Here is a 21,699-nt window from a genome sequence, read left to right as displayed (position 1 = left end):
CAAACAAACAAACAAACCCAAGAGGTAGCACAGAAACACTCAGCTTTATAGTGATAAAACATGAACGCCAGAATCAGAGGCAAATATAGAGGAAGGGAAAGAGTCTTGGCAGGTATTGACAGGTCTCATGCTGATGGCTTAGACTCTGGGCATCAGAGTACTAAAGCTGAATATATATTTCAAAAGTACATATGTGGGATGTTTCACCACCTGCCATTCTCTCATAAGTCCTCTGTACTAATTTGCGTAACTGAGAGTAATTAAATAATAATGACATCATTCACGGTCACCATTTGACTTCCATTCCTACCCACTTTCACCAGTAGTAACGCAGAAATAAAATCTATACCTTTGACAAAGTTATGAGAATATGGTCTCCCAGGGTAGATATATTGATATAATATTTTCCATGTGAAAGAAAGAGGGGTAATGGAAAGTAATATAAGAGGTTTAATTTATTATTGTAACTAAGAGTGGGTACACTTACCAAGATTTCCCATGGAGAGGGTGCTTTTTCTTGGTCCAAGCATTCTGATATTATGGAAGGAAGCCTGAAAATCGACTTCTCAGCTATCTTGTTTTCGTCTCACTTGGTTTGATTTTCAAGTTGAGATTAGGTGATTTGCAGAATTGATTTCTCTAAATATTCGGTCTTCTGGTCTCTCCTGAGACCAATGTCCTGGTTATATTTTTAACCAGAGAGAAGTTGCTGCAGTTGATATTCACAATGAGGCAATACCATCCATATACATCTGGCTGATTTTACTTGGACAGGTCAAGGTTCAGTCTCTGAACATGTGGTCTTTGTCACTGGTGATCCTTGTATGGTCACTTTCTCAACTCATCAAGTGGGGCCTCCTCACTACAAACATTCTAGTACTGTATCAACAAAATATCAGAGGCAGAGTAGGAACAGAGGGAAACTGTCTTAACTTGATCAAAGACATCTTTATAAAACCTACAACTAGCAATATACTTATTGGTCAGAAACTGGATGCTAAGACAAGAAATGGAAATAAAAGGAATAGAGAATAGGAAGAAAGATGTAAAATTGTCATTGTTAGCAGAAGACATGACTGTGTATGTATAACATTTTAAAAACAAAAAAGTTGTTTTCCTTTGTATCACCAATGAACGTTCAGAACTTGAAATAAAAAAAAACACAGTAGAATTTACAGTAGTACCAAAAAATGAGATACCTAGGTTAAATCTGACAAAATATGTATAATATATATATCAGGAAAACTACAAAACTGCCATGAAAAAAAATCAAAGAAGATAAATGGAGAAATATTCCATGTTCATGCATTGGTAGACCCAAAATTGTTAAGATGTCAATTCATCCCAGCTTGATCTATAATTCAACATAGTTCCAACCCAAATCTCAGTAACCTGTCGTATAGGTATCAACACACTGATCTAAAGTTTGTAATAGAAGGTGAAAGACATAGATAAACACAATACTGAAGAAGCAAAACAAAGCTGGAGGACTCAGGCTACCCAACTTCAAGGCTTATTATAAAGCTACAATAAACAAGACAGTGTGGCTGCATGTGGAGAAGCTTATGTGGTTTGTGCTTCCCACTAGCACCAGAGGAAAGGAGCATCTGGACTTTATTATCAGCTTTCCCAGATGTGAAGCAGGAAGAGAAAAGGGAGGAATGAGGCTTAAAAACTATCAGCAAACATCAAAAAATGGGACTTCCCTGGTGGTGCAGTGGTTGAGAATCCACCTGCCAATGCAGGGGATACGGCTTCGAGCCCTGGTCCGGGAAGATCCCACATGCCACGGAGCAGCTGGGCCCGTGCGCCACGGCTACTGAGGCTGCGCTCGAGAGCCCACGAGCTACAACTGCTGAGGCCCGCGTGCCTAGAGCCCGTGCTCCGCAGCGGGAGAGGCCACCGCGGTGAGAGGCCCGCGCACTGCGGCGAGGAGCGGCCCCCGCTCGCTGCAACTAGAGAAAGCCCATGTGCAGCAACAGCCATGTGCAGCAACAAAGACCCAACGCGGCCAAAAATAAATAAAATAAATTAACCCCCACAAAAAAAAATGAATAAAAAAGGAAAAAAAAAATCAAAAAATTGAGTCAGACTCCCCCCCTTTTTTTTGGCCATACCTTGTGGTATGCAGCATCTTAGTTTCCCGACCAGGGATCAAACCCATGCCCCCTACAGTGGAAGCACAGAGTTCTAACCAGTGGACCACCAGAGAATTCCCTCAGACTTCCTTATTATGAATAAGTCATGTGGATAATATGTATCCTTGATAGGATGTGATGAAAATGACACACTCTACCTTTGTAGTCTTCCTGCCCCAAATCCATAACACTCTCTAATCATGAGGAAAACATTAAACAAATCTCAGTTGAGGAACATTCTACAAAATACTCTTGAAAACTGTCGGTTTTCAAGTACTTTTGAAAACTGTCAATGTTGTCAAAAACAAGAGAAGTCTGAGAATCTACCACAGCCAAGAGGAACCTAAAGGAGACAGACAATTAGATGTAATGTGGTATATTGGATGGAGTCCTGGAAAAGAAGAAGGACTCTAGGGAAAAAAAATAAGGAAATCTGAAGAAAGTATGGGCTTTGGTTAATGTAATATAAAATAAAAACCAAACAAAATGAATTCACCACCTTTGGAGGATGAAAGGAAATCAATAAAACTGGCAAATAAAAGAAAAACAGTCAAGCATTTGTTCCACCTTTCTTACATGAATTATACCCCTGGGTAGCCAAATACTAGATGAAGAGTAGAGTCTCATTATCAAATTATTCCAACTACCAAATGAAAAAGATCATAGACAATCAAAAAGTAGACAAAGAGTTGACTGTCTTTATCAAGTTATTCCAACTAATACATGAAAAAACATATTATAGAACATAGAATAACACTGTTTTGAAGCAGCAATGAATTAATGGATCTGGGCACCTAGCATCAGTACCTACTAATATCACAAAAAGAAACATAATGCCATCTGTAGTGTTGTCAAAAGGATTGAACCTGAGTCTGGTTGAGCCTGTGGATTCGTCCACTAATGTGTAAGTGGTACACAGAGAACAGAGAAATATTGTGACCTGCATGATGAGTGGGTAATCAACAAAAGCCAGGTAAAAAATAGTCATGGTAGTCATGGTATTGTAATGGCGATTTCAAGAGGTGATGCATGAGTAATAATAATAGCTAGACAGACATTGTTTTTCCTATGTGGTGTTCACGTATTAACATTAACGACACTAACTTACGTATACTACACTTTGGACTTCAAATAATGGTTGTTTTTGTCCCCAGTGATTAAGTTGTCACGGTTCCCAGTTCTTTGACCTACACAGATTTCTCATCCAGGAGCTTGCTTTCACTGCCTCCTGATCTGAGATTAGATACAGCAAGAAAGTATTCAAAGAGTGGTAAAGGAGCAAGGAAAATCACACTCTTGAGGTTTGGTTTTACCTGTAGCAGCAGCTATTGCCATAAGAGATATCTCTGATAGAAACTCAGGGGGTGACCAGGATTCTAGAATCTTCCTAGTCCAAACTCTGGAGCTAGTCAGGGTAGGTGACCTCAAATCCTGCTTGTGGTTGAACATTAATCTTATTGTGAACCCAGGTTGGATTGCATGAAAATATTTAAATATTGAAGAGGTGACTTCAAACCTTTAAGAAGTTCTTGCTACAGTGGAGTGCTAACAGGGGCCCCTGCTTCAGATTTAACAGCTGGAGTAACACAGGGGTCCTTCACATTGGGAGAAGCCAGCCCAAGAAGAACTGTCTCTTTGTCTGAGAATCACTGGTAGGGACCTGATGCAGCTGCAGGAAGGGATGGTCCAGTTGCCTGGTCCCTAGGAGAGGGTGGATTAGGAATAACTGGACTTAATAGGGCACTGAAACCTCCAATGTTGATCGTGGAATTTTCTACATATTATTTCTAGGGGCTTCTGCTTTGGGGGACAGGAAAAATACATAAATAAAAGACAAACAGTCCAGGCTGCTTTTTGTTATTTGCTTAAATATAAGGCATGTTTACAAAAAGGATATAAGGGTAAATTTTTTTAAAGGATCTAAGGCTGAGCACCTGGGGACGGGAAAGGAAAGGACCATATAGTATAGGCATTCATTCATTTATTAACTCATTCAAATAATGGTCCAGGCTCAGACTAGGATTCAGATCCTACCCCTTTTGCTTTCTGGCTCTCTGGTTTTGGATTGGTCATTATAACTTGCTGAATCTCAATTTTCTTATTTGTAATTGTGGGCCAAGAACTAATCTCTTATATAATTGAAATGGAAATTTGATTTAAAAAATAATATTTCTAGTATTGTGCCCTGTGCAAAATTGGCAATACCTAGGAGGCTCTGTTAATAATAATTCATATAATAGGCCAGTGTTATTTATTAAGTGTTCATTATGTTCAGTTGATAAAGAGATGGATAAGAAAGGAGATAAATAATATTGAGTGAAATCGCATTTGTAAATGAGTAGTGATTTCAGTCTGGTGGTTCATAACAGAACAGAGGAATTAATAAAGAGCCAGCTAAACTGTAGAGTTTAACGTGCTCAATTAGCTGACAAGTGGCACAGCTGTCATTTGGAGCCAAGTATGTGTGATTCCAGAGCCAATGTATAATTTTGACAGACCGAGCTTTAATTCTACCCACACAGATCGCATAAGCAAATAACTCCTCTTTGCTTTCTTGTTCTAGGCGTGTGGAGATTCACTATGTCTCTTCTGATAGCAAATACTTTCATTGAGTAAATTGGATGCTGTGGACCTCCAGGGCCTCCTGGACCTCTGGGGCCTCTTGGAGTTGCAGGTCCTAGAAGTAAGCAAGCCTTTTCTTCTGTCTCTTAATTTCCCCTCCCCCTTTCTCTTTGGGTAAAATGTCATAATCTTCATGGTATTGATAGCAAGTAAGAATAGAAAGAATCTGGGGAAACGTATGGACTGCACAAAGGGCTTCTTTAGCAGAGTGTTCGTTAGCCCAAACCACAGGTCTTATGAAGACTATGGAATCTGACCTAAAAGTCCAGACCCAGGTTGTTACTTAACGCAACACTGCTCCGTAAGGGTAAGTCAATGTAGTGGAGATGTCAAGAAAACTCATAGTTGCAGAGGTGGAATCACGCATCAGGAGAGTCTTTCTAGCTAAGAGGGAAAAAAAAGGAGCTAGTGGAACCTTATAGCACATAGTACTATATGAGAAGGTGTGCATTTGATCACAAAGACTGTACCAAGTCCAGATATTATGGGAAAGTTGGCACTCAGTAAGCCCTGGGTATGCTTATGCTCTAGATCCTTCTCACTGGTTACAACGCGGGGTCCCTGGTGTGCTGTTTGTCTTCGCTGTGTAGGCTTAAAGTGGATGAGTCAGAGTCAAGCTTCTCCAAGTGTTGTCCACAGACCAGCAGCACCAGCTTCACATGAGGTATTCTTATAAAATCAGATTTCGGTCTCTACCCCAGATCTAGTCTATGAGAAACTCTGGAGGTGAGCAATCTGTGTTTTAATAAGGCCTCCATGTGAATCTGATGCATGCCAAAGTTTAAGAACCACTCAGAATGGGGAGGCTTTATAAACTGCTGCTTGCAGCTGAGTAAGACTGAGTCAAAGGCTCCCCCATCCCCCAGAGAATCTCACATATTTTGAAAAATTTCTTATAGGGCCATTATTGTCATTGAATACCCATGGGCCCCTATCCTAGGATCAAATGTCTAAGATTTAGTGATTCAGAGGTTTGTTTTTCCTGAAAATAAGAGACCCAGGCTCTTGGATTCAAGAATAGTGTCATGAAGTAAATGGCAGACCCATGAAGTATATGGCAGACCCATAAAGTAAGGGGAAAAGAAAAAGTACAGTAAAATGATTTGACACTGCCTCTTTATTATGACATTATCCTAAAATCTTATTAGGAGCATAGATCACAGTCCAAAACTTAGAGGCCAGCAGTTATAATCATAAGAGCAAATATAATATTTAATGCTAACTTTTTTCCAGAACAGACCAATGAGAGTATATATCATGACTTGCTTTTGTGGATGATGAAAAAATGGACCCTTACAAATGTTAAGAAACTTGACCAGGGATGAGATATGACCTACACTATTTCCTTTATAAGCCAAAGCTCACACTCTTAACCAAGGTAGCATCTTAATCCCCACAGGAAGGCTAATGGAAAATTGACATTCTGATTGATGCATAGCTTGCTCAGATAAAAGTGAAAGAAGTTCCCTGGGGGGCAGGGATGGGGTGGCTAGTGGATAACAAGCTCAAGTTTCCAAGCTCTGAATAAGGATCACCAAATACAAAACTGCGACAGTCCTGAAGTGGTCAGTACTGGCCTAAGTATAGCATAGCAGTCCTCAAGACTTCGCTCCAGGGAAGGTTCAGCATCTGGATCCAGAAATGCCAGACAAAAATAGAGCAAGTACGGGACACTGTATTGAGGACTCTGATAGCACAGGGGGAGCTAGGACAGGAATTGAAACTCTAGATATTAGAGTCTAGACAGAACAACCTGCAGAGCAGTGCATCTCAAGTTCAGTGTGTGAAATCACACCACCACCAGTGCATTCCGGAAGGGTACACGCTCCTCTAAGGTATCAGTTTCTCATAGACTGTTCTGTGTTCCTCCTAGGTCCTGCAGGATTCCTGGAAATTACTATTTCGACTTTGATGTAGAGCTTCGCCACTGCAAGGTGAAGGTTTGGCTAACGACGAACCAACGCCAAGTTTTGGAAAAGGATCTGATTGCCAAAAAAGTGTAAGTTAATATCTCTGGTGCTATAATTATGCTTCTGAAAAAGGGGGACAAGGTGTGGCTAGAAGCAGAAGTTGAAACTGAGAAACCAAAGCAAGCAGAAGTCACTATCTATTTCTCAGTTTTCCTGAATTCATCCCTGAAACTAAGCCTCATGTGAGTCTGCAGCCTGAAAAGGAATAAAGCCAGTTTCTAATTTCTGAAATCTTGGATTTCTTTCATTCCCCATTCTGAGAAAAATAATTGCATGGGAAAAAAAGGCATTTCTGCTTTCATTAAAGCTGGGGCTTTAAAGATGTTATCAGAATCAGGAAATTAACTTGTTCAAACAACCCCATCCTCAAGTCCAAGGACATTCCTATTTACACCATCCCGACTAGAGTTGTTGCCGAAATATCGGCTTCCCTGTGCACCGATGCCGAACAAAAATACGGAGACAGATTTTGGAGGAAAAGAGAGATGGCTTTATTTTTCTGCCAGGCAGAAGGGGGGACACAGCTGAAGAAGTGAAGATTTATGTTTTGATTTGAGCGCGCTAACGTCTAACGTCTAAAGTCTGTTAACAAGTGCTGGAGCCAAAATGGGAAGTGCTTCCTCTAAGATTCCACCCCAACCTGGGAACCCTTACGGAAAATTTTAAATGACTAGTCGACCAATAGCTATGATCCAATGACAAAGAAAAATGGCCTGAAAATGGGTCTCCTACAATTAGATCTTTATTGCCACAGGATGGGGAAAATGGACTGAGGTTCCCTTACGTTCAGGACTTTATGCCCCTTTTATTATAATCCTGCTCTAGGTGGCTCCATAATCAAAGGCCTGAGGAATCAGAAAAAAAAACCAAAAAACCACTCTCCTGACATTCTAAATGATCCTCTTCTAACTTCTCCCAACTCTCAGGGGAAGAGAGGAACCAAGCTTCCCCCACTCCTTCAAGTTCCCTCACTCCTTCAGATTTTTCTGACCAAACTAAGACCCCACCTCCCCAGAGGGACAACCCCTGTTGGGACAACATTTTATCAGCCAGTCTGCCCCTGTTATTAGAGCCAATTTGAGCACTATCTGGTTTAAATTTTAGCTATGAAACCATGACCACAGAAAGAGAAAGATGATTTTTGACAGTATGGCCACAATATTCTTTAGACTCTGGAGAAAATCGGTTAAAATAAAACTGTTCTTAAAATTGCAAAACGAATTCTTTTTACATGTGCAATTAGAAAAAGCTAGCTTGTTAAAATACTTTTCTTCAAAATTCTGACCCTGAGAGAACAAAAATATGCCTAGGACAAAGCTTGAAGTTAACTCTTATCATGTCCTTGAGCTACAAACATAGCCCACTTTGCCTGAGACTTCAGCCTTGGGTTAATTAATAGAACTTCAAGCCAAGAAAAACAAAACAAAAACAAAAAACGGCAAAGAGACATTTTAAATCTCAAGTGGAAACTATGAGATCTCATGTCTGTCTGGATATATGTGTATGTCTCAGTATGTGTTTTTGTCTTTGGATAATGTTACTGAGGTTAATTTGTAAATGAGCTCTATTTAATTGGCTTAAAAGAAAAGCGCTTGCAAATCAAACAATTCTAAATACAAGAAAAATTAAATAAATTTCAGGTTCACATGAACTGGGAAATAGTCAATATAAAATTAATACCTGGTATTTTTTTCTTTTGTAAATTTATTTATTTATTTATTTATTTTGGCTGTGTCGGGTCTTCGTTGCTGCATGCGGGCTTTCTCTAGTTGGGGTGAACGGGGGCTACTGTTCGTTGCGGTGCTCGGGTTTCCCATTGCAGTGGCTTCTCTTGTTGTGGAGCACGGGCTCTAGGCACGTGGGCTCAGTAGTTGTGGCGCGCTGGCTTAGTTGCTCTGCGGCATATGGGATCTTCCTGGACCAGGGCTCAAACCCGTTAAGGTGGATTCTTAATCACTGCGCCACCAGGGAAGTCCCTAATACCTGGTATTAGTGTTTAAGTTTCTTGATCTAATTAATATAGACATGTCTTTCCAGCCATCAACATTAAGTATAATACTTTCATTGTGCCTAGGTTTAATATAAACTAAATAAGATCTTATTATATTTGTTACAAATTTGTCAGCAATAAAAATAACTCGATAAGAAGAAACTTTTAAGAAAAAAAACTGCAAGTGAGATAAGAGCTTTGGGTGAACTTTTTAGGAATAATTATGTTTTAGGCATATTTACTTAAGAATGATCTCTCCAGATATTCGACAATTTGAAAATTTAGAGTTGTGCTAACTTAAATTAAAGGATGGAAGTTTATTAAATAACTAAGCCATTTCCAAATAAGATACTGAAACATTAATTACTGAACACTGGCTTCCTTTTACAGAGAAACAAAAGGTTTAGAACTATTAAAAAATGTGTTTGGTGCCACACTGAGATATTTTCTATAAGAAAGCACATTCTTCAGAAATTATTATTTGGATGTATGTTTACCAATCTACAGAGTGCTGATATAAAGGACAGTTCATGGTTGCTTAAGGAAAGTAAGATGTATGTTTTTAATAAAGAAGGTATGAGGAATGGAATTGCAGTTTATTAAGAGAAAAGGAAGTAGGTCTAACTTACAGGTGGTTGTCTCTGAATGGGAAAATAAAGTGATGGATACAGAAAAGTAATAAAAAAGTTGTGGAAAGTGGACCCTGAGAAAGGAGTTTTATGCATGGTAAAAATTTTCTTAAGACGTTGAACTGCCTTGGATGACAGATTTTAAGCTTCTTTACCTTTTAAGTGATTAGTTCGATATTTGCCTTTAAAATCTTTTTTTAATTTTATTTAATTAATTTGTTTATTTTTATTTTTGGCTGAGTTGGGTCTTCGTTGCTGTGCTCGGGCTTTCTCTAGTTGCGGTGAGCGGTGGCTACTGTTCGTTGTGGTGTGTGGGCTTCTCATTGTCGTGGCTTCTCTTGTTGAGGAGCACAGGCTCTAGGCGTGTGAGCTTCAGTAGTTGTGGCACATGGGCTCAGTAGTTGTGGCTTGCGGGCTCTAGAGCTCAGGCTCAGTAGTTATGGTGCATGGGCTTAGTTGCTCCACAACATGTGGGGTCTTCCCAGGCCAGGGCTTGAACCCGTGTCCCTTGCATTGGTAGGCAGATTCTTAACCACTGCACCACCAGGGAAGCCCCTTTTAAAATCTTTTATTGTTACTTTGGCTAAGTGAATAACTATTGTTTCACAGTGATGTATGATCTTATCTGACTGTTTTAAACCCTTTTGATTTTTTTGATAAAACTTCCCAAATCAAATTGTGATGAAGTTTCTTTGACCTCTAGCTAACTTTGGGGTGCTTTAAAGGGCCCTGAAACATCCCAAAGAGAGATATTACATTAATTTGGTTCATTTGGTTATGTTAAAAGTACACAGGAAGTATTGTCAAATGTGTAATAAATCTTCTTAGGTTATATTATATGTTAATTGTTACTAATATAAATATTCTAGAAATTATATGGAGTTTCAAAAAAAATTCTAATATGTGCTGATAAAATGTTATCAGTCATAATTCTAGTTATTATCTTAAGTGTCATATGTTACAACAGTAACCAAGTTACCTTGTTAATTACATTGTAATCAGATTTTAAACTTGCCTTAAGTCTTTTGTCATTATAGACACTTACGGTTTCACTCTGATGCCTTTGCAAAAATGCTTCCTTTTCAAGATTTATAAAAAGGACTTTTGGGGCTTCCCTGATGGCGCAATGGTTGAGAATCTGCCTGCCAGTGCAGGGGACACGGGTTCGAGCCCTGGTCTGGGAAGATCCCACATGACGCGGAGCAGCTGGGCCCGTGAGCCACAACTACTGAGCATGCGCATCTGGAGCCTGTGCTCTGCAACAAGAGAGGCCGCGATAGTGAGAGGCCCGCGCACCGCAATGAAGAGTGGCCCCTGCTTGCCGCAACTAGAGAAATCCCTCACACAAAAACGAAGACCCAACACAGCCAAAAATAAATTAATTAAAAAAAAAAAAAAAAAGGACTTTTGGATAAATACAAGTTTCTGACTTTCAGACCATAATGCTAAACTGGGTATAAAGAAGCTCTTCTCCTCAAGCTACTTATGGTTTACAGCAACTTGGTAATTTACACCTATGGGTAAAATTAAAACATTTATCTTTTCTCTCTATCTACTCCCTCCAGGGACTGGAAACTCTTAGGTCCCCAGTACCTTTATCAGATAAATTAGGAAGGCTACCTCACTAACAGGTACAGAAATCGCAAGGTATTTTTGGGACCTTGAAAAGGGAGGAATTCACCTAGATCTGGTAAGCGAAATCTGTGACAAGCCCTTAGTGTGACTTTCCTGAGAGGTCTTTTAAAAGTTCGGTCTGAGATTCCTTATAAAAGTTTCAGCAAGCAAAAAGTCTATATGATCCATTACAGTTATATAAATCATCAGGCCAAGTTTATTGAGACCAGTCTGAAATTTGGTTCTCCCTCTCTGTTAAGAGAACAAAGTTTTCTTGGAATGCTGCTTTAATAACAGACTATGTCAATTTCTTTGCCTTTAAGTGATTTACATTTGCTTTTAAAATCTTTTGTTACTTTGGTAAAGTAAATAAGTATTATTTCACAATGATCTGTGAAGATGATGGCACATGTAGGTAAAGTCCATTCTGCTTCCACAAAAATTAACCCCTCAGTGTCAGACTTTTGCCATCCTGATGTCCTTAACACATGACAACAGTCTACCCCTAAATCAGGGAATTTAAAATGGGTAAACGTTAGCTGTCAAACAAGCAGGGCTATGGAAAATCCAAGACTGCTGCTTGGCTTTTTCCAGCTCCATGACAAACCTCATTTTTTATTTGATGGGATAAAGCCTTCCCTGGCCGCAGGGTTAATGCCCTCACAATGAAGTAAAAAAAATTATGTTTTACTGAATATTAAATTCTAGTTTTGTGAATGAAGGTCTGTGTTTACCAAGACTCACTTCCCAGATAGTTCCTTGTTGTTATGTTATATTGCTAAAAAGTTTAATTGAATTATTAAAGGACACTCTAAGTTTGTATCTAAAGCTTATCTCAGTAATCTATCTTTGGAAGAAGATCAGATGGCCCACTACCTACAACCAGGGGATTATACGTACTGGAAAAGACATAATTTAAAGGACTATCTCCAAACTGGATGGAAGTACCCTTATCAGGTACTCTTAACTAGCTCATACACAGTAAAACTAAAGGGAATTAACTCTTGGATTAATTTCCACTCACAAAGGGCCCCTGCACTGGACTGGCCTATAGAGAGGAGGGGTGACCTCAAAATCACCTTAAAACAACGCTCAAACAGAGGCGAAGCTACACGCACGCCAGGATGAGAAAAAGACAGCATCAGAAGTAGACAGCTTACCCAAGGTTCTGGGCCTGACTCATCTGCTCATTTATAGTGTCTTCTCGACTTCTTGGACCTTTGCATATGAATCTAATGTTTTTCTATCATAGGCATGATCCTATGCTCGTTTTAAAAATCCGTCCAGTTGTTGGGTTTGTGGCCAATTACCTATGTCTAGTACTTCTGGGTTACTTGAGTGGATTTATCCACTCCAAGGCTCTAATTGGTTGACTCTTAGGAAATTTATCTTAAAAGGAAAATTATAGTCTTGTTCAGGCCACTACTGATATTACTAGATGAGATCCCCTCACCCGACCAATTAACAATACCTGCTCTGACCCTGACAATAAATATGAATTTTCCTCTATTACTCAAAGTTCAATCAGAGCAATAAGCAAAATTTCAGCCAAGGAATAAAGCCTCCCACAATTATGGGATGGATTTATGTAATTAACACCAGGCGATGGTAATTTAAGTATAAAGGGTCCTCTATGCTGGGAACAATTAAATCATACTAAGGATAATCAGTCTAGTAACACTAGGAAACTGGGCTGAGTACCTTATGGACAATGCCAATTATAATTCCGTGAAGAATAGGGATTGGTACAGAAGAGACTAAGACGACCTGGGATATACTGGGCTGTACTCAGTGGACGTTCTTGGCTTCATTCTTACTTACGACTTTATTAATACTGCCAGCTATGTTATTTGTATTCTGCCTATTTCAAAAAATTATTGTTTCTTATGCTACCAAGTGTGTGACTGAGCATCTGATAAAATGATGTTGTATAGTTTCATGTGAGATCAATGATTGCAGTAGTCTAACTCTAGATATGAGAAGAAGCAACAAGAGGGAGTATTGTCCTGGACCATAAGAGACTAGGAAGACTGGTGGTCCAGAGACTTTTGGATACGAGTAAAGGCCTAGACCAGTAATAGCACGTGGAATGGCCTATCAGCAAAATCTTCGCCAGACCTGGGAATGAGCATTCCTAGCAACATGGGACAAAATGGTCCTGAAATGCCCCAAACCATGGTTGAAATTATGACCATAAAGGGGCCCTGCTGGCTGAAAACTGACACTTGCCATCTACTTCTACAAGGATTAAATCATGAGGTGCTGTTGTAGCTGGTGACCTTCAATACCCCCTACAAGGAGTTCAGGGTGGAGATCTGAAATGAGGCCCTCTATGCTCTGGGAAAAACTCACAGGACAGGCCTTCAGAGAGTTAAATACTTTCAGGAGAAGATTTTATGAGCCCCAATTCTTGCATCTTCTCATACCTAGAGAAACACTTCATTAACGGTGACACTATGGTGTGATTTTAGGCAAGTCCTTTTATTGCTAAGAACTTGAGTTTTCTGAGCTGTGTTAGATTTGGGATGTCACCAGCCATTCTCAAAACAATGTCTGCTGGCAGCTGGTAAGTGCAACCTTACTTCTTAAAGGTCTCCTCTTGTAACTGTTATACTTTTAGATGATACAATTACTTTAGATCATTAGTTAACAAAAAGAGAAAACACATGTAGTGACCAATAGCTCCTGTTATTTATATGTTAATACCACATCAAAGGTTAACACCTACTTTGATGAAACTAGATAACCGGCTCCCTGGCTACACGTCTCCCCAAAGTGCCAGGCCTAGACTGGGTTTCAGGCTTCTTCTCCTAAAAAGAAAGGAGATCTATTTTGTCTATTAATGTTTAGGTTGTCACTCCTCCAAATACTTCTAACAGGGTCTGTTACACCTACATCAATCTCACTGAGCTAATAGAAGAGGACATAAAATTATTTATATGAACACACCAAATGGCTCCATTCCTTTAGACAGGGTAACCCAAGTGCTGACTCTATCTAGATCAGGATCAAAATTACTACCAAACGTAACATGGCTCTTAATCCTGCATGGGCCCCCAGCTACAATCATTCTTTTACTCATCTTTGGCCTCTGTTTTTTTAAACTACTTGTTAAATTCTGTCTCTTCTGGATTACAATAGGATCACATCAAGATAATGGTGATGTAGAGATTCCGGCCATTTCTCAGAACAGATCCTGCCAAAACAACAACAGAAGTCACCCTGGGGCCCTTAATAAGACAGGGCAAGAGCTCCGTGACCCCAACTAGGTAGGGTCTACGAGCCCCATGCCAGCCTGGAGAAGCTACAGAAGACAGACCATCGTCCTTCATCCTCCCAATAAAGATTTCTTGGGGTTCATGTCTCTCAGGGGGGATTTGAAATAGGAGATAGATGGGCCCCTGGGCCGGAGAGCTGATGTTTGTCAAGTGGAGGAAAACTGAAGTTTTGTCCTCAGCCAGACAAGAACGACGCCTGTTTCCCTTCCTCCATTGATATGGAGAAAATGAACTAGCAGTGGGGAATTTGTTGCAGCAAAAATAGAAATGAAGTTTTCCCTCTCTTGAGAACAAGGAAAATAAAGGGAACAGTGAACAGGCTAGAGAAGAAACATAACCTGGCCTGAAAGAGTTAATCACTCCTAGTTGTTTTTTTCTTTTTTTTTAACTGTTACTAATCTGTAGTGTCTGTAACTAGATTTGTACATCACAAAGCTAATCTATTACTCTTTAGCACTATGTGAATTACATCCTGCACTCCCTTGTAGCAAATCACCCCTTGTAGCATTTGCATTTCAGAAAAAAATGGTCGCAGGCGGATAACCCAGAGACAAAGGGACCCAATTACCAGGCTGCCTGACTGCCAGCTGTGACTGTTTTGAAATAATGCAAGAAGAAGAATGCAAGACCTTCACTACTTTGATCCTTATCATATACCCCAGACAGCAAGCCCCATGTATAAAGTCTTCTCCGATTCCCGAAGGAGGGGGGGGCACAGTTCTTGAGGCGCTAGCCTGCTGTGTCTTCCCTTCTGCCTGGCAGAAAAATAAAGCCTTCTCTCTTCCTCATATATACACTACCAAATGTAAGGTAGATAGCTAGTGGGAAGCAGCCGCATAGCACAGGGAGATCAGCTCTGTGCTCTGTGACCGCCTGGAGGGGTGGGATAGGGAGGGTGGGAGGGAGGGAGACACAAGAAGGAGGGGATATGGGAACATATGTATATGTATAACTGATTCACTTTGTTATAAAGCAGAAACTAACATACCATTGTAAAGCAATTATACTCTAATAAAGATGTAAAAAAAAAATCTCTATCTCCGTATTTCTGTTCGGCATCGGTGCACAGGGAAGCCGATATTTCGGCAACAGACTTCATTGGACCCCAGTTCATCCATTTCGGGAAAATGTGATCAATGTACTCTCTCCACTTGCCCTAGTCACATCCTATCTTTTTTCAGAGTTTTTATGTGCCTGAAGATCTTATTCTCTGTACATTCTTCCATGTAAATAATTTTCTGTTACTCACCCCATAGGCTCTGTCAAGCTTATTTGCACTGCTGAAGGGGCCTGAGGCAAAACTGGAATTTTCCCTTTCCAATAATAAAGGGTAAGTGATTGTGATCATTCCTGTTTTTGAAACATGAGAATGATTTAAAATATTGTATTAGAAAAAGTGACAATAGCTGCTATAACAGATCCACTTATAAATCTCAGTAGCTGAACACAGTGCTCACAAAAATTCTGCAAGGGTATTTCTGAAAAAAAGGGTGAATCTCTTCCAGTGGTAAGGGAACCAAGGTCCTTCCTTCTTGTGGATGGGCATCTTCTTCCGCATTGCTTCTAGGTTCTCCACTTTCAAAGTAGCAGAGGAGAAAGGAAGATGGATGGGAATACATGGGAGAAATCTATGGACAAGTCTTTCAAGTGGCTCCCATTCTGAGTGCCGATACTGTGTGGGTTGGAAACCAGTTGTATGGTCCCTACTAACTGCAAGGTGAAGAGAGTTTACATATGCAACCAAGATAAAGGAGAAGCAGTTTGGGTGAACAGCTATCCAGTCTCTGATATAGAGATAGAGATAGAGATACACATCTATCTATATGTATACAGATATTCTATTCGCCTTAATAGCATTTCAAAGCTAACGCTATGTTAAGAAAGATACAAGGCTGAGTTTAGAGGGAAAACCTGATGCCAGAGAAGTAAAAGGAAATTAAGACACAGGAGCTGCTTTTTCCCCACAGAAGGCATTTTCCAATATGTTCATACATGAGCAGCCATTTAGTCACTTTATGGGACAATGAGGACAGAAGTAATGGCCCAGGAACTCTCCAAGTTGGGGAGTCTCATGAAAAACCCTCCAGGGACTAAGCTCTCCAAGGATTAGACCAAGATAAGAAAGAAACAGAACTAAATCTTCTAAATTTTTCCAACTAGAAGGGAATAGAGGGAATGTGTAAAGGGAATAATATTGCCTTGGTTTCAAGTGAAGCAAATGCAAATGGAAATACAATGTAACTGCTATGTAAATAGTTGTAAATACAATGTAAATGCAATGTAAATACAGTTGACCCTTGAATAACACCAGTTTGACCTTTGATTTTAATATAAAATTAATGTCAAACCATTCAAATTAAATCAAGGTCATTATGACATAAATAAACAGAACAATGGAGAGTGAGAAAATCCATTATATTTTTCAATTATGTTTTAAAATTTTTAACTATAATCAAACCAGCAGTATAATACATTGCTCTACATGTTAAAATTTTCTTTGTCTCTTTACCATTCTTAGTATCTGTCTCCGTTTCTATTTTTCTTTGTCTTGATTTTATCCCCAATTGTGTTTCACTGTGACTATCCCTGTGTTTACTGTTTATTCCCATTGAGGCTGTTTTCTGTCCCTTTCCAGATCTCTCTTGACTTATGTCCTTCTTGATCATCCTTGTTCATTATCTTCCAACTGAGTTTACTTCCCTACCTTCAACAATATCAACTGATATGATATAAAGTATGTTTTTTTTTTGTTTTGTTTTTTTTTAAAGAAGATGTTGGGTGTAGCAGTTTATTTATTTATTTTTGCTGTGTTGGGTCTTCATTTCTGTGCGAGGGCTTTCTCTAGTTGCGGCAAGCGGGGGCCACTCTTCATTGCGGTGCGTGGGCCTCTCACTATCGCGGCCTCTCTTGTTGCAGAGCACAGGCTCCAGACGCGCAGGCTCAGTAGTTATGGCTCACGGGCCTAGTTGCTCCGCGGCATGTGGGATCTTCCCAGACCAGGGCTCGAACCCGTGTCCCCTGCATTAGCAGGCAGATTCTCAACCACTGCGCCACCAGGGAAGCCCCTACAGTATGTTTTTGATAGTATCTATTGTTATTAATTATTAATGTTTGAAACATCCAATCAGTGTTTTTAAAGCATTTTAGTTGTTTGCCTCCCCCTGCACACAACTCTTTTATCTCTGTCTCTCAAACTTCCTCTGATTCCACAAAGTATTTGTGGGAGTTTGCCCGAATTCACATATTATCATAGGACAATATAAACAAATACAGGAGTATAGATTTTTTTAAGAAAACTTATAGCAAAGCCCAAAACAAGTAGGCTAAAATGGGGACTGAAGGAAATAAGGTGTAGGTATCAAGACAGTTTTTGAAATTTAGATGAAAATTTGTATCCAAGCTTTATGATGAAGAAGTACAGAACAAAACATAGTCACTTATGCAAATTATATTAATATAGTTTGTGAAGGTCATGCCTACTTCTTTCTTGAGGGTCTTGAACTTAGGACAAGAGGAAATCATCTTCCTGGATTTTCATTTATGGACACCAAGTAAGTTAAGCCACAAAGTCCTCATCAACTTTCCTCATCACAATAAATTCAATGAAAGGTTTCCTTTTACAGTCAGTTTATTGTCCTAGCATTATATTTTTAGAATAATGCTAGTTTAGCTCAGCAAAATCAACTGAACATATGATTTTAATTTAATTCTCTGTGTGGCCTTTGTGTATTTGTATGTATGTATGTGTGAGTATGTGTGTGTATCTATTTTGGAATCAGTAGGAATGGAATGGGGGAGTCAGTGACTGTAAAAAAAAGTTGTTGCCCACTTATATCCACCAAGACATAGACAATCCAGCACTATATTTGTGTGAAAGAACAAATCACCCAAGAGTCTGGAGATGTGCATTTCAATGCTGGTTCCATCCTCAAAAACTAAGAGCCTGGAGAAAGTACAGCCATCACCTTTTCTAGGCCTCAGTTTCTCCTTCTCTACATGATTGCATGTGATACCAAGCCCCCCACTATTTCATGGAGGAGTTTGGGAAATGTGAAGCAATGGAATGTGCCAAAATGTTCAAGATATCCTCACAGCTGTTTTTAAATTGTTTTGAGATATATCCTTAGTTTTCATGTAATAGATTGTCAAAACTCTTTGAATTAACATTCTCTCTGGTTTTAAAATCAGAATAGCACTCTCCCTGTAAGATAGCAAGAAGAATAAAAGTAATAAGGAATAATTTTAAAGATACATATATAAAGATATATAAAGTACCTGCTAGACTCCAGACAAAGAATATACACATATCTTCTTGAAACTTTAAAACTATTAAACAAGGCAAGCAGATGCTCCCAGCATCCTTCTATAGATGTGGCTGGGAGAGAAGTTAGGTGACTGCTCTAAGGTCACCCAGAATGGAGGTAACAATGCTAGGATTTGAATCCACATCCTCTGACTTTAAAAATATGCCCATAAATTAGCATACTTCCTTTCATAAGTTAACTTCAGCTTTGGAAGAGCATCTTTTGAATCAGAAATTAAGGCCAAAAAGTGAGGAATATCTTTCTTGAATTAGAAAGGATATTCTAAAAGTTACGGTTACTGACTGATAATTTAACAGTTAGAAGCACTCTACTTTCAAGAGCATATTAATCATGTTAAAGTTGATTGTGTTTCTTGACACAAATTTCTGTAGTTGTTGCATACATTTGTAACCCATAAAAGTTGATTATTGAGGGCAAGTAGAAGATTCAATGTGTCATAAAGGAGAAAATATAACAAGCGCATTAACAGAAGCTAGTATAATGCAAGCATATTGATCTTATTGGCTTGGTACTTCAAAGTGGAATGAAGGCTACTGCACTGAGTAAAAGTTTTAAGGTGGTGGGAAGTAACGGTTGGCTAATTCAGTATCTGGCATTTGTCGATTCATTTACCATCAAAGAACCATTTGTCATATATCTTCTAGGTTCGAAGCCCATCCAAGATATAAAGCAATAAGACAATATAAAATAACACATAGGCAAATCGGGTGCTTATTCATCATCATAAGAAGATTAATCACACCAATTATTTAAAGATCACTGCTAAACAGATGGCAGGAGGCTCTGAGTCCATGAGAGAGGAACTCTGGGGTTTGCATGAGATTGAAAAAGCAGCATGGGTTTCAAATAGGATGAGTTAGCTGATTTTCTTGGATTTTGCTGTGTTTGACTTGAAAGCATCTCAATTCAAAGTGCCTCCTGATCTTGTCTGTATGAGTCACAGCATTGATACATGTAGCATTTCATGGAACTAAAGACCAAAATAACATCAGTTTCTTGGAACTGTGAACCGTAACTTGACAAAATTTATAGCACAATCTCTTTAAGAGAGGCTGATCCATCTTCCAAACTATTTGAAACTTCATTCATTTTTCTTCTGCTTCAGGTTTCTGGATTTTAGCTTTATTTGTCCTGTTACTTGTGGCCGATGTCAAACCTTCAGCAGATTCTCAGCTATGTGAACCTTGTGGACCCCGAGGACCTCCAGGACCCAGGGGTCCTCCAGGGCTACTTGGTTTAGCAGGTGGAAAAATAAATGCAATTGCTCTCTTAGCCTCTCATAGTTTCTCTTTGACTGCAATGTTCATAGATTCAGTGAAATCTTCCAGGTGATCTGATGAGAATATTGATCATTGTGGTAAGTCATTTCTTGGTAACAAATGACCATGGTCTCTTTTTCGGAACTCTTAAGAGTCATAGGATTTGTCTACTAAGACGGCTTCCAACCACCAAGAAATCTGTGTGCTCAAACACCTCTTTAGACACACTGGATGTACAATCCAAATTGAGACATAACTCCATCTCTAGACTAGTGTAAAGCACTCCTATTGGTGTCATACAGTGTAGGCGTAAGCCGAGGTTCACACAGTGATACCAGAGTCATGTGGGCAGCAGATACATTGACTTACTGTTATCTTGTCATCTGCTGAGCGGTATGCTGGGCTAAGCTCCCACAGAGATCCCATCAGCTTTGAGTACTTGTACTGAACCTCTAAAGCAAAGGTTTTGAAATCTGGCTGAGCATCAGAATCACATGTTAAACATGTAGGTTCCTAGTCTCCATCCTCAGAGATTCCTCTAAAGGCCCGCAGTGTAGACTGGCCCTGAGTAACTGGGGAACAGGGGTGGGATGGTGTTCCACAACTGGTTCTAATAAACAGGCATATTTGGATACCACTGTTCAAAATTCCCATTTAGTTCTGGCAATAGTATGATCCCTGGATTTGTCTGGGTAACTTCCAATAGTGATCCTTAATACTCAGCCTTAGAGTAAAGATATATATATACTAATATATATACTAATATATAATTCATATACTAATTCATTCAGTTATTCACTTATTGAACATATTTTGAGTGCTAATTTTACAACTGATACTGAGTATGACATTTAGAAGGAAAATTAAGTAAGATGCCTCGTTCCCAGTATGGATAAGGAGACAGTCACTTAAGGGAGGGATTACAATTCTTTGTGGTAATTCTTTATACCTATGGTAACAATCAATACCAGATGTGGTACAAGGAGATAGAACTTTTCCAAATCTGGAGGAGACAAGAGAGCCTTCTGGAAGCAGTGATGCTTGAGCTAGGCTCTGACCAGTGAGAAGAAGGGTAGGAAGGAAGAAGCAATTCATGTATTAATACTTTGAAAAATACAAAACCTTAAATTCTATCCTTCTTTTTTCTGCTTATTTTGGGATCTAGGACCCCCAGGTGTAACAGGACCAAGAGGTATACCTGGGGTGCCTGGAGCCCCTGTCTACCTCAATCTGCCTTTTCCGTCTAGCTGAGTGGGCCTCTCCCAGGACCCTCCCAGCCCATTGTCTTCCAGGAAGTTCTGTACAACCGTCAGGACCACTCTGACCTGGCCACTGGAGTGTTCACCTGCGGCGTCCCCGGTGTGTACCACTTTGGCTTTGACATTGCGTTGTTTCAGAATGCTGTCAAGGTGAGTCTCATGCAGAATGGCATCTAGATCTGGGACAAATGAGCAGAGGCCAAGGAGAGCCATGAGCAAGCTTCAGGCAGTCCCATCTTGCAGCTGGAGAAAGGGGACAGGGTCTGGCTGGAGTCTAAGCTGTACAAAGAAGAATCTGAAAAAGGAACTACTCACACTGTGTTTTATGGGGTTTTGCTCAATGGAAATTAGGACAGCTAGGAGTAACTGCATGGTTCTCTCCCTCATGTAACACTGAATTTAAGAAAATAAGCCTCCTACTCCTCTCATCCCAAATGGTTCCTCTAGGATGAAGAGCTCACAAAATCAGTAATGACCAAGTTGAACAAAATGAATGTATTACCAATCGCTGAAACCAGTAAAGACTCATGGTTCATCAATTTGTCAATAATTTCTTATTTGTGATTCCCCAAATTCAAGATCCTAGGTGGCAAAAATGTGGGGAGGGGCATCCCT

At 39.6% G+C, this 21,699-nt stretch overlaps 1 pseudogene; it reads left to right on the top strand.

Moving 5' to 3' along the window:
* LOC132529291 (protein HP-25 homolog 1-like) overlaps positions 1-21,435 on the top strand; it is a 116,804-nt pseudogene extending 95,369 nt beyond the window's left edge.
* Positions 21,436-21,699: the final 264 nt, after the last annotated feature.

Source organism: Lagenorhynchus albirostris, chromosome 11 (genome assembly GCF_949774975.1).
Source record: "Lagenorhynchus albirostris chromosome 11, mLagAlb1.1, whole genome shotgun sequence".
NCBI classification, from domain to species: domain Eukaryota; kingdom Metazoa; phylum Chordata; class Mammalia; order Artiodactyla; family Delphinidae; genus Lagenorhynchus; species Lagenorhynchus albirostris.
The sequence above is the reverse complement of the archived record's forward strand: the minus strand, read 5'-3'. Positions and strand labels throughout refer to the sequence as shown.